This window comes from Dasypus novemcinctus, chromosome 1, assembly GCF_030445035.2.
Source record: "Dasypus novemcinctus isolate mDasNov1 chromosome 1, mDasNov1.1.hap2, whole genome shotgun sequence".
NCBI classification, from domain to species: Eukaryota; Metazoa; Chordata; class Mammalia; order Cingulata; family Dasypodidae; genus Dasypus; species Dasypus novemcinctus.
In genome coordinates, this window is record NC_080673.1 from 199,552,085 (window position 1) to 199,564,834 (window position 12,750).

The 12,750-nt window shown below is 39.8% G+C and overlaps 1 long non-coding RNA gene across 1 annotated transcript in view; it reads right to left on the reverse strand.

Annotated features, from left to right (window-relative positions):
- Positions 1-12,750, reverse strand: part of LOC139439662 (uncharacterized) — a 108,111-nt gene that overhangs the window by 94,825 nt on the left and 536 nt on the right. The window lies entirely within an intron of this gene.

Sequence of the window (12,750 nt, forward strand, 5' to 3'; positions counted from 1 at the left end):
AGTTGTGCAAAATTCAAATAAAGGGAATTCAAATAGAATGAATGGACAGGAAAAGTAAGGAAAACCTAAGAAAGCCCAGAATCTGAGCAACAGAAATATCCAGGATCTAGGAAGAAAAATAAAATAAACAAACTGGAGAGAAGAATTTGCCAAAGACATAATGCAAGAAAATTTTCCTAAATTTAAGGACTTGGGTTTTTAGGTCGAAAGGGCTTGCAAAGTCAAAGAAAATGAATGGAATAAAGACCCACATGAAAGCATATTACTTTAAACTTTAAGAACACGAAGTATAAAATAGAATGATTTAAAACTCCCAGAGAAAAAAAGAAATATTAAAAATTCAAGTACAAAGGAAGGAAAATTATACTAGAATGAAACTTAACAAAAGTTGGGAACACAATAATTTTCAAACTAGTATTTTACAACTAACTAATCTATCAATTAAGGAAAAATAGAATAAAGATATTTTCAGATATGCTTGGCTTTGGTAAATTTATTTCAAAGCACCCTCTTTTTAGGAAAAATGTGTTCCATGGAAACAAGAATATGAACCAAGGAAGAAGAAGAAATAGAATCTAGGAAATGTAGACTCTAACTCGAGACAAGAGTCTCTAGCTGATGATGAAGGGAAGACATAGGATGACTTCTTTGTAGCCAGCATGGAGACTAACCAGTTTAGTATGGAGCAGAAAGGTGGAGGGCTCCAGGAAAAATGATGATGGAAGGGAGGAAAATGGAATTGATAGATTTCCTCTATCTCCCTGCAGTTGAGAGAAAAGTCAATTTGTGATAGATATGTAGAAAACAAAGCACATTTTAAGAAAAGGGACTTATTAATTCTACACCCTACTTGGCTCAGGTATGAATAATACATTTATAATCATATCAAAGGAAATACTGATTTATCTACAAATAGTGATATAATTATAGTTTAGAAACAAAAAAGAGATATGTGTGACTCTGTGTGTGTGTCTGTGTCAGAGTTGTGGTTATGTGTGTGCTTGGATCAAGGGTACGAGAGAGAAACCATTTATAGACAACAAAACCCAAAGAAACTGATTAAAACAGATTATTAAGAGTTGTGGATATAAATTCCAAAAAATGGAATATGGTTGCCTCTGAAGAGCCAGAATAGAAAAAAAGGATGGGAAGGAAGTTGAATGTTGCTTTCCATCATAATCTCTTTATTATTATTTGATTTTCTGAAACTAGGTACTTGTATGTATGTATGTGTGTGTGTGTGTGTGCATGTGTATTTTCTTAAGCATTTTTAAAATGAGCATACCCTATCAGTCGGTCCTTGCAAGAATCAGAATTTATCTCGTATACTCAAATGTAGAGTTCTTTAGGAAAAGACTACTGAGATAGGTATGGTGGGATGCTATGACAAACACCACACAATGGGCTGGCTTATCCAACAGGAATTTATTGTCCCACAGTATTGGAGGCTAGAAGTCCAATATCAAGGTGTTGGCAAGGTGATGCTTTCTCCCAGAGTCTGTAGCTTTATGGTACTGGCTTGTCCCAGTCCCTGGGATTCCTTGGCTTGCATCTCTATCTCCATCAAATAACAATCTACCTCGTTTTTCTGGCTTCTTCTGACTGAATCCTAATTTCTGCTGCCTTAGAAGACTTCAGTCATATGTATAAGGTCCACCCTGATTCAATTTGGCTTCATCTAAGTATCTAAGTAGGATTTTCATATATCCTATTCACAAATGAGCCCATGCCCTATTTACAAATGGGTTTCATGCTCACAGGACCAGTGATTAGGACTTCTACATGCCTTTGAGTGTGTGTATGTGTGGGAGGGTGTATATGTGTGTTTGTGTGTGTGTGTGATTCAATCACCAACAAACAAGTAAAGGAAATAGAGGAACCTAGTTAGCGCTGAACAGGGTAAAGAAGGGCTATCCAAGTGGAGCTGCTACTGCCAGACATGTGGCATTGAAACCAAGAGGGGGTGCAGAAAAAATACCCAGAACTCTCCTTTCTGTCCTGTAATCTCTTGCTAGTATCTCCCAATGGGCCAAACCCAATGGAAAGCCAGCCAAGTGGTGTGTGAGATTACACACACAGGGATCAGGATCCCAAGAAAGAGAAAGCCAATGGGAACAGATTGGGGAGAGCAAATGGAAGATAATAAGCACCCAGCAATTACATTTCAAAGGATAGCCCTGTGGGAAACTCTTGCATATTTGCAGGTCAAGGAGCGCAAAGTAAATATGCATGAAGATGTTCTCTTTAGCATTGTATATGTCAGCCAAATGTTATGTTTGAATGATAGAAAATTGTATAATTGTCAAGAGGATAAATGTAGCTTATATATTTCAACAGAATGAATCTCAAAAGCAAGTGTATAATATCTCTGTAAATTTTGAAAATGCATGAAAATATACTATATATTACTCATGGATACATATAAAAGTAGATCAAAGTGGGAATTGTGTACATATTACATACCTGATAATTAGTTTCTTTGGTGGATAGAGAAGAATCAGACTGAAGAGAGCAAACAACCATAATAAACCACATTTAAAGAACCCTGATACATGCCCATTGTATGGTATTTGTCTTTGCATCCCATCATACCTTAGTATTCTTTTCATAAAGGACTCTTCATTTGAACATATCAGATAAATTCTGATTCCTATCAGGACCAGACTGACAAGGTAATCTCATTTCAATAATGTAATGCTTGTTTAAGGAAATATACACACACACAAGTTCCTAGTTTTAGAAAGTCATATGATAGTGAAGAGATTATGATGAAGCTGAGAAATCAATCTAGGGAGTGTGAGTCCAGAGCTAGCGCAGGAGCTTAAGCCCTGCAGTTTACTGGGGATGAAAGGGTTGGAAAGGGAGCACTTTGGGCAATGTAGCTTGAAGAGTAGAGGTGAACTCTCTAGGGCCATCCTTCCATTGTTCTCCAGCAGCTCTACTGTGGAGTTTTGATGTGAATTAGAAGGAGACATCCCTCCCAGCGTATAGCTTAGTGAAAAGCATGGCTTCCTTGAGGGCAAGCACTGGGTGAGCAGGTTTCACCCCTCCCATTCCACGTCCCCTTGCCTTGCCCCACAGGCAAAGCACAGGCTGCACAACATTAGCAGCAGCCGCCCAGATAGCCTTGTCCGAGGTGTGGGCAGAAGTGCAATCCCTACAATGATGTTAGGTTATTGTGCCAGCATCAGAAGGGCACGCTCCATCGAATCAGTCCAATTCTGAACCCCTTAAGCCAGCTTAAAAGGAAAAAGGATTTCATGTGGATGATAAATGTTGAAGAATAGCCAAGAAAATACAGACAACAAAAAATAGTGGGGGACAGGCAATGTTGTCTTCCAGATGCTCTTTAAAATTAAAAAAAAAAAATTAGCATGAAGCCAGTGTAACATATGAGGAAATCCAGAAACAAAACAAGAAACTTATGTGATATAGGATCATAAATCAGTGGGAAAACGGTGGTTTCTTTCAACCATCACTGCTAGAGCAATTTCCTGTCAAATGGGGTGGGGGGGGGGTAGGTTCTTCCTTTCACTTATATAAAAATAAATTCTATGTGGATTACATAGTTAAAGATTAAAATATAGCCTTGCTGGGCTAGGTTTTAATCCTTGCCTTGGTCTTTAATAGACTTGTGGCTTAAATCGCCTGGTATGTGGCAGTTAGTGTACCAACATATACTAAAAGTACCTAAAATGAAACAAAAATATGTAACTAACAATTTGGAAAAAAATTTATGAAATTATTCGGTATGACCTTGGCAATTGCAGCCATGGCATGTGTGCTGGGGGGACCTCTTAAGCAAAATGAGAAATTTAAAAAAATAAAAGGGAAATAAAGAAATGTTTGATTATGCAAATATTTTAAATATGAAAAAAGATATAAAAAGCCAAACCAGAAAAGAGTCGACTCTGAAAAATATATGATGCACATACCTCAGATAAGTAGTTCCTATCCATAACACATAAATAATTCCCATAAACTGATCATATACAGATAAATAGCACAACAGAAAAATAGTCCAAGGATTAAAAATAGCCATTTTACAGAAGGGGAAATCCTGATGCTCAAGGACACATGAAAAGAAGTTCAATTTCACAATTAGCAGGGAAACGCCAATTAAAATAACAATGGGTTTACCCAACAGATGGCAAAACGTTCAGAAGAATCTTATACCCAGTGCTAGTTGGGTGAGGAAACGGCAGGCATTTTTTCGTTAATAACAATGGTCACTGGAATTGTTACAATTTTTTTACAAGTTGGCAAATTCTGTTAAAATTAAAATACATATGTATCCCTTTACTTACCAATTCGACTTCTGAAAGTTCATCCTGTAGAATTAAAAGAAACTTTACTGAAGGAGAAGTACAAAGGTAAAGGGTGTCTACTGAAGCATAATAACAAAAAAAAAAAAAAAAATCCACTATAAAATCCATCCATAAAGAGATAATTAAATTAACTGGTATATACCCATGCTACAGAATATTATGCAACTATTCAAATGGATGATTTAGTGCTTTATCAGTTGTCTTCTTGGGACATCCATTATATGTTCTTAAGTGATAAAAGCACCTTACAGAGAAATGCATATAGAATTTTCTATGCCATTTTATTAGACAGCCAAAGGGGTGCTGAATCAAAATACTAGAGATCTGTTGGCTTTTATAAAGGGTATTTATTGGCAGCATCAGCTTACAGTTACCAGGCCATAAAGCATAAGTTACTTCCCTCACCAAAGTCTGTTGCCAAGTGTTGTAGCAAGATGGCTGCTGACATCTGCAAGGGTTCAGACTTCCTGGGTTCCTCTCTTCCCGGAGCCTTGTTTCTCTCTGGGCTCAGTTGCTCTGCTCTCTCCACAAAGCCAGCTATAGACCTCAGGAGGATGGCTCATCTCTCTTCCTGAGGCCTCTGTCATGTCTAATAGAATCTTTTCTTTTTCCTCATGTGTCTCCTTCTCTGTGTTCTTCTGTGTGTTTACTTCCTGGGCTCCAGGATCAAAACTCTCAACACTGTCCTTTGCCATGTCTTTTCTCTGTCAGTCTCCACCCACCAAGGGGCAGGGACTAAACACCTTACTGATGTGGTCTAATCAAAGCCCTAACCATAATTTAATCAAGTAAAAGTGAAACCTCTGAATCCAAAATACTCATATGCCCAGAGGAACAGACCAGTTTACAAGCATAATCCAATACCTATTTTTGGAATTTATAAACAATATCAAATTGCTATAGCTGTTAGAAACAGCAATGGCCCTCAATATATATCTGGCTATTTTTAATATAAAAACTATATATGAATAGACTAGATTATTTTAAAATTTTTAGAAGTGGAATAGGGGCATGTTTGAGAAAGGATATGCTTTGGGATAGATAAGAAGGGGTATTTAACTATGCAAAATGAAAAATATTCTGACATTGTACAAGAGAAAGTATAGCCTAGAAAAATCTGTTAATATAACCACAAATGTGTTAACTAAATATGCATGTGGACAAGATTAGAAGGTAACCTGGAAAAGTGTGAAAATTATCTTAGTTGTAAAAAAGATAAAAAATGTCATCCTTTGGTATCAAGGCTTGTAACACATCCCTTTAAAATGATTTCATCTACAAAACTCAAATTTGCTAACAGTCAGCACTTTTGCAATTTCTCACAGTATTTCCAAGCATATTGCCATTTTTCACCAGAGGGCTTGAGTTTCCTTCCAAACAAATGTACAAGTCATTCTCTATTTTACCTTCCCTTAAAAAAAAAAAAAAACCCTGAGAATTAAAATGTTCGTTTCTTTTTCCTGGTCTTTTTGCAAGATGTCTAGTATTTTTGAAGAGTAATTATGTAGAATTTGGAGAAACTCAACTTCAGTTTGAAACTAAAGTTGAAAGACATTATCCAAAATCTTGTAACAAGTCACTCAAATTTAAAATAACAGCTAAAATTGCGGTCCACAGGTAGAAAAATAAGTATTATCCATCTTTAATAATAAATTAAAATCACATATAATGAGTATCTGTGGTTTTCTCTTCTTATTTAATCAATAAATAAGAGTCAATGTCATCTTATAGGCTCTTCACAGACACCTGTGAGGTAGATTTTCATTATTTCTGGCTCAGATATTATGCTTATGGCTCCTTACCTGCTCATGGCCAAGTGAGACCAATCAGGAAAGCTTTGTCTTTAGAAACACAGCGACCCTGTTGATAGGCCCCTAGACTTATAGAGAAACTATTTATGGAAATTTTACTGACCCTGAGACCAGGGCATATTGCACTCATTTTGGTGGCTCATGATCTGAAGATGAAGCATGTCCTGTGTAACTGAGGAACGGTCAGAAGCAGCTGCTTCTGGGAATCTCCAAGCTCTTTATGCTTTCTTGCTCCTACTCAACCATGCCCTTTACCTTTATTAAAGCTTTCTACAGTTGTGCCTGTGCAGTCTTGTGAGTCCTTTTAATTACCTGACCCTGTGTAACTGCTGCAGCAGAGACCCTCACTGAAAATCGAGCTTTAGGTCAAACAACTTGAGTTGATAACCAACCATATCCTACCCTCACAATGAGCACAGAAAAATGTGTTGTGATTGTGGCCATGTAGCCACCCTTCTTTAGTGCAGTCATGCTCTCCAAAGGGTGGCTTCATCCTCAACTCCAAAGTCAGGTGCTGATCAGGATTGGCTACAGAATCTGTGGGGTTCAGCACAAAATGAAAAATGCATGGGCTTTGTCAAGAAGTATTAATAATTTCAAGATGGTGGCAGGAGAGGCATAAAACAAAGTGCAGAGCCTTCTCAACACTGGCCCTAAGAGATACAGGTCTCAGGTACAGGGAGCCAGCCTTGGACCTGATTGAAGCACAATCATGTGATGCCATTCTGTACAAGGAGACACGAGGGGAACTCTTTCAGGAAGCTTTCCCTATACACCAAGAGACAGGCTCTTGGGAGCAAGTGTAGCTCAGTGGTTGAGTGCCTGCTTCCCACGTATGAGCTCTAGGGTTCAATCCCCAATACTAGCAAAGATGGAAGGCATGGTGCCCTTGATGGTGGTGAAAGGTCACTGATTCACCAGCTCTGCCAATCAATCATAGAAGCATCCACGTTTCCTTAGTGATTAAGCCAATTTGAATTGGAGCTTTCTGTTCATTACAAGATTACATACTATTATTTCCCAATTTGTAAGGTGTGGAAAATTAAATCCAGAGAAGTTATCTTGCTTTAAATCATTAAGCAAATTCATGATAAACCTAGGATTGAGCCTCGGCTCTGCCATGTGGACCATCTCCTTCAATATGAACGATATCCCCTGGAGTTGTGCCACATGCCCGGCTCTAAAGATAGTAGGTTTTCAACTCTCAACACTTCCCATTAGAAAAAGGCAGAAGGTATGTTCAATGTTAGAAGCAAAGTAAAATAATTTCTTCAGCTGTGTGTTCCCTAGATTTTTTAAAAAAAGATTTCCCTATTGACATAGAAAATCTTGACACTGAAAAGAAGGGGAAAGATAAAACTATGCCAAAAATACTCTTTATCTTCAGTCAGGACTGACTGCATAATTTGTGGGGCCCTGTGCAAAATGAAAATGTGAGGTCCCTTGGGAAAAGTTTTATCAGTCATTTCAAGACCCAGCATTGAACCAAGCACGGGCCTGTTTAACTGCACAGTCAGCCTGTCTTCAGTTTTAAGCTTTCTTATTGAAAAGCATTTTAAACATCTATTGTGCTTTTTAAAACAGTGAAGATAGATATCACCATTGAATCATAGAACTAGTGTATTAGCCAAAGAGGTGCTGATGAAAAATACCAGAAATTGGTTAGTTTTTATAAAGGGTATTTATTTGGGGTAGGGGCTTATAGATACCAGGCCATAAAGCATAAGTTACTTCCCTCACCAAAGTCTATTTGGAGCAAGATGGCTGCCAACGTCTGCAAGAGTTCAGGGTTCCTGGGTTCCTACGTTCCTGGGGCTTGCTTTTCTCTGGTTTCAAGGTTCATTTCTTCCAGGCACTTGCTTCTCTTTCCTCTGCGTGTTGACTTCCCGCGGCTCCAGCTTAAGTCTTCAGCATCAAACTCCAACATCAGAAAACCTCAACTCTTGTTCTTTGCCATGCCTTCTATCTGTAAGTCCTCACCCACCAAGGGGTGGGAACGCAATGCTCTATTCATAACTCAATCATGCCCAGGTACAGATCAGATTACAAGCATAATCCAATATTTCTTTTTGGAATTCATCAATAATATTAAACTGCTACAACTGGAAATCACTTTAATGTCTCTAGCCCATGGACATTTCCAAAGGACTATCTCAGTGGACATATAAAACTATTCCCAAAATGAAACTTAGCTTTTCTTCTACTCACCAGCTTGTCTGTATCCCTGTCCAGGAAACGAGTCTAAGATCCATCCGTGTATCCAAGGCAGAAGCTCTAGGAGGGAGCCTTTAGTCTTCCCTCTGCTTCACATCCCACTCGCAGGCCCATTTCCACTAACCACCAAATCCTGCTGATGTATGCCCTCTACAAATTTCTGGAATCCGCTTCATAGTTGCCATTTTCAAGTTTAGGTCTTCGTCATCTCCACTGACTGGTAGCTCTGCCCCTATTCTTTCTCCACTACAATATATGTTCAAAATATTTGTAAAAGAGTATTCATTACATCACTGTTCAAAAAGGGAAAAGTTAGAAATATCCTAAATGCCTAGGAATAGAGGATCACAGTCATGGTAGAGTCATCTAATGGAATCCCACACGGCACTGAAATGGATGAACTAGGCATGTGCATTGAAATGGACAGATTTCAAATATACGATGTTGAGAGAAGCAGACATGGCTCAACTGATAGAGCATCTGCCTACCATAAGGAGGGTCCAGGGTTCAAACCCAGGGCCTCCTGACCCATGTGGTGAGCTGGCCCAAACACAGTGCTGCTGAGTACAAGGAGTGCTGTGCCACGCAGGGGCGCCCCAGTGTAGGGGTGCCCCACGCGCAAGGAGGGTGCCCCACAAGGAGAGCCACCCTGCATGAAAAAAGCGCAGCCCGCCCAGGAGTAGTGCCACACACATGGAGAGCTGATGCAGCAAGATGATGCAACAACAACAAAAAAAAGAGATGCAGTTTCCCAGTGCCGCCGGATAATACATATGGATACAGAAGAACACACAGCAAATGGACACAAAGAGCAGACAAGGGGGAGAAGGGGAGAGAAATAAATAAATCTTTAAAAAAATATATGATGTTGAGTCAAAGACAGCATGCAGAATGGTGCATACATTAAGATACTACATATATAATAATTTTCTATGTATATATAAAGTTAAATATAATACACAGAAAACAGAAGTCTGTTTTATTTAGAGATACGTGTATATGTAGTAAAAGTACACAAATATTCATCAAAATGACCAATACAAAATTCTGGACTTTGTTTATATTTAGGCAATATGACCTAAGGGACGGACAGAGGAGGCCTCAGGACTATCTATAATATTTATCATTTATTTTGAATGAGGACATGTGAAGCAAATAGATAACAGGATTTTATAATGCTGGGTGACAAGGATGTGGATGTTTGTTACTGTGGCAGTTTGGTACTATTTATGAATTCCAAAAAGAGATATTGATTATGTTTTTCAACTGGTCGGTACCTCTGGGCATAATACCTTTTGATTGTATTAAATTCAAAGGCTATGTTTACTTGATTAAATTAAGATTAGGACTTTGATTCGGCCTTGTAAGTAGGGCATGGCGTCCCCACCTCCTTGGTGGGCAGACACTCCGAGAAAAAGACACAGCAGAGGAAGAGAGACAGTTCATCAGACTTCACAGAGGTCCTGGGAAGAGAGATGAGCCTGAGGGTTTACAGCTGACCTTGTGAAGAGACCAGAGCAGCTGAACAGGAGAAGAAACAAGCCCCAGAAAAAGAGACAAGCCCTATGCCAGCCTACAGCTGATATCAGAAGAAGCTGGACCCAGGAAGCCTTAAGAGGGAAGAGGAAGGCTGAACCCTCACAGATATCACAAGCCATTTGCTTCAACATGTGGCCAATGACTTTGGGTGAGAAAGTACCTCTTATGCTCCCTTGAGTTGGACTCTTCAGAGCCTTGTTAACTGTAAGCTTCTACCCCAAATGAATACCCTTTATAAAAGTCAAGAGTTCTGGCACCCCTTTGGCTGACTAATACAGTTACCTACTCTGACCATATTTTGAAATAATCCATAATCTAAAAGGAAATAGATGCCATATAAAAAAAATAGGTGTAAATTCTAATTTTCAGGGGTCTCCTTGCCTAAATACTGGTTCCCACCCAACAATCCCAAGCAAAGCTTATCTGTCATGCATCCTAATCTTTCAATCAGCTTTTTATGACCTCCTTCTAGAATGTGTAAAACAAACAAGGAGCATGAGATATTTTTAAAAAGCCTCCTATTTGAAAGCAAGAGAACAAACTGACCCCAGAAGGAAGAAAAAATTCTAACAACAAAAACCTAGGTAGCATTGTCAGAGAGATCTGAGAATACAATGCATTCATGAAATACAGGCTTCTAGAGAAACGACTATAAGAAGACAATAAAATAAAGAGCCATGGAAATTATATGTACATACATACACATCTTAGAAGATGTTCAATATTTGAATAATAGAGTTCCATTAATAACAACCACAACAATAATAATAGAAACAGATAATTGTAAGGAAAACAAGAGGCAAAACAAATAATACCAAGAAACAAACCCCAGAATGAAGAGCACGTGCCTCTAGATTGAAAGGCTTTATCAGGGGAGTGGATGTAGCTCAGTGGTTGAGCCCTGCTTCCCATGTACAAGGTCCTGGGTTTAATCACCAGTACCCCCCCCCCAAAAAAAAAAGACTATATCAATTGCACAGAACAACATAGCCATACCCAGATACAGCATCACAAATGAGAAAGAGAAAAACTAAAAGTTCAGATGAGACAGATGAGGGGGGAACCGTTTACCTCTAAAGGAGAGAGAAGCAAGAGTTCTCACCCACACCGAAACTGAGAAGACAATACAATTCTACATCCAACGTTTTGAGGAAATATTTTCAACCAAGAATTTCATAACCAGACAACCCACTGGCCCAGTGTGAGGAATGAAAAAGTTATTTTCAAACATGAAAGAACCCAGAAAACTTACCTCCCACTCTACTCTTTTTTTGGCAAATTGAGATTTTTCTAGCAAAACAAGTGTATAAACAGACAAACAATAGAAAACTAAAGGTTCCAGGTATCCATAGTTTTAACAGAAAAGAGGAAGAGAGTGAAGGAAAATCACAGGATGACAACTAGGAAGCAGCTCAGAGCTGAAAGACAAAGAGTGCCAGGGAGGAGATTTGGGGGATGGGGACAGGGCAATGCGAACTTTTTAGAAAACTCAACTGAACACTAAACAATACAATAATAGTTTCAGAAGCACAGAATCACAAGATAAGCTGCCAAATATGGTTCTCAATATGAGCAGTTTTAATCCTAAAAAGTTGACTCACTGGGAAGAGGATTTGGCTCAACTGAAGAGCGTCGGCTTACCATATGGGAGGGCCAAGGTTCAAACCCAGGGCCTCCTACTCGTGTGATGAACTGGCCTACGCACAGTGCTGATGCGCACAAGGAGTGCCATGCTGCACAGGGGTGTCCCCCTGCATAGGGGAGCCCCACGCGCAAGGAGTGTGCCCCGAAAGGAGAGCCGCCCAGCATGGAAAACGTGCAGCCTGCCCAGGAGTGGCGCTGCACACACGGAGAGCTGATGCAACAAAACGACACACAGATTCCAGGTGCCACTGACAAGAACAAAAGCCGACACAGAAGAATACACAGCGAATGAACACAGAGAGCAGACAAGGGGGAGGAGGGGTTTGGAAAGGGGAAAGAAATAAAATAAAAAATAAAAAGTTGCCTCACCTAATCCTCATACAACCTTATGAAGCTGATACTATTAATATTAGCCCCATACTTTTTCTCAGATAATAAAATTTAAAGAGAAAGGGTAGGTGGAGAGTTAAGCATCAATATTAAGACCTCAAATCGGCTTTCGTGCTCTGGTAACTTCAAGTCATTGTGATTTCTTTAATAAATAAATAATGTCAGCTCTCTCGAGTGCCTAAAGTGCCAAAACCCTTAGCCTTAGGCACTGGGGGTACAACAGTGGTGAACACGACAGCTTATTTTGTAGTGGAAGAGATTAAACAAGTAACACATGCAGTTCTTTATGAAGAACATAAAACACAGAGATATGATTAGAGTGGGTGGGGGTGAAGGCTAGAAGGGAGCTCTGAAAAGGTGAAGGAGAACCAGGTGCAAAGGTCTCTCCACAGCGAAAGCCTAGTGCTTGGGCGGTGCCAACCGGAGAACAGACCTGTGAGGAGAGGGTAAGTGGTGATGTCGGGGACAGGCAGGGACCCGCGTGCCTCGATTCCATTTGCTTTGTGGTAGGACTACCCGGGATGCTGCAGAATCGACGGAAGCAGAAACACGAGGAAGGAGGCTACAGCCGCCGCCTGGAACTGCCTGTGTAGAGAGTACCACACGCTCCTCCATCCTCTCCTTTTTGAACCTACTCGCGTCCTCCAGCATGTGGCTAGGACGCCGCGCAAGCCTCGTGCGACCACCGCGGGAATCTGGCTACACCCTACCCATATTCCTCCACCCTGTTCTGCTGGTTCCGCGCTCGGATGCTGCAGCAGAGTTGGATTGCTGTGAAAATTTCCGAACGCTCACTCTCCTTTTCTGGATCCATCCTCTCGGAA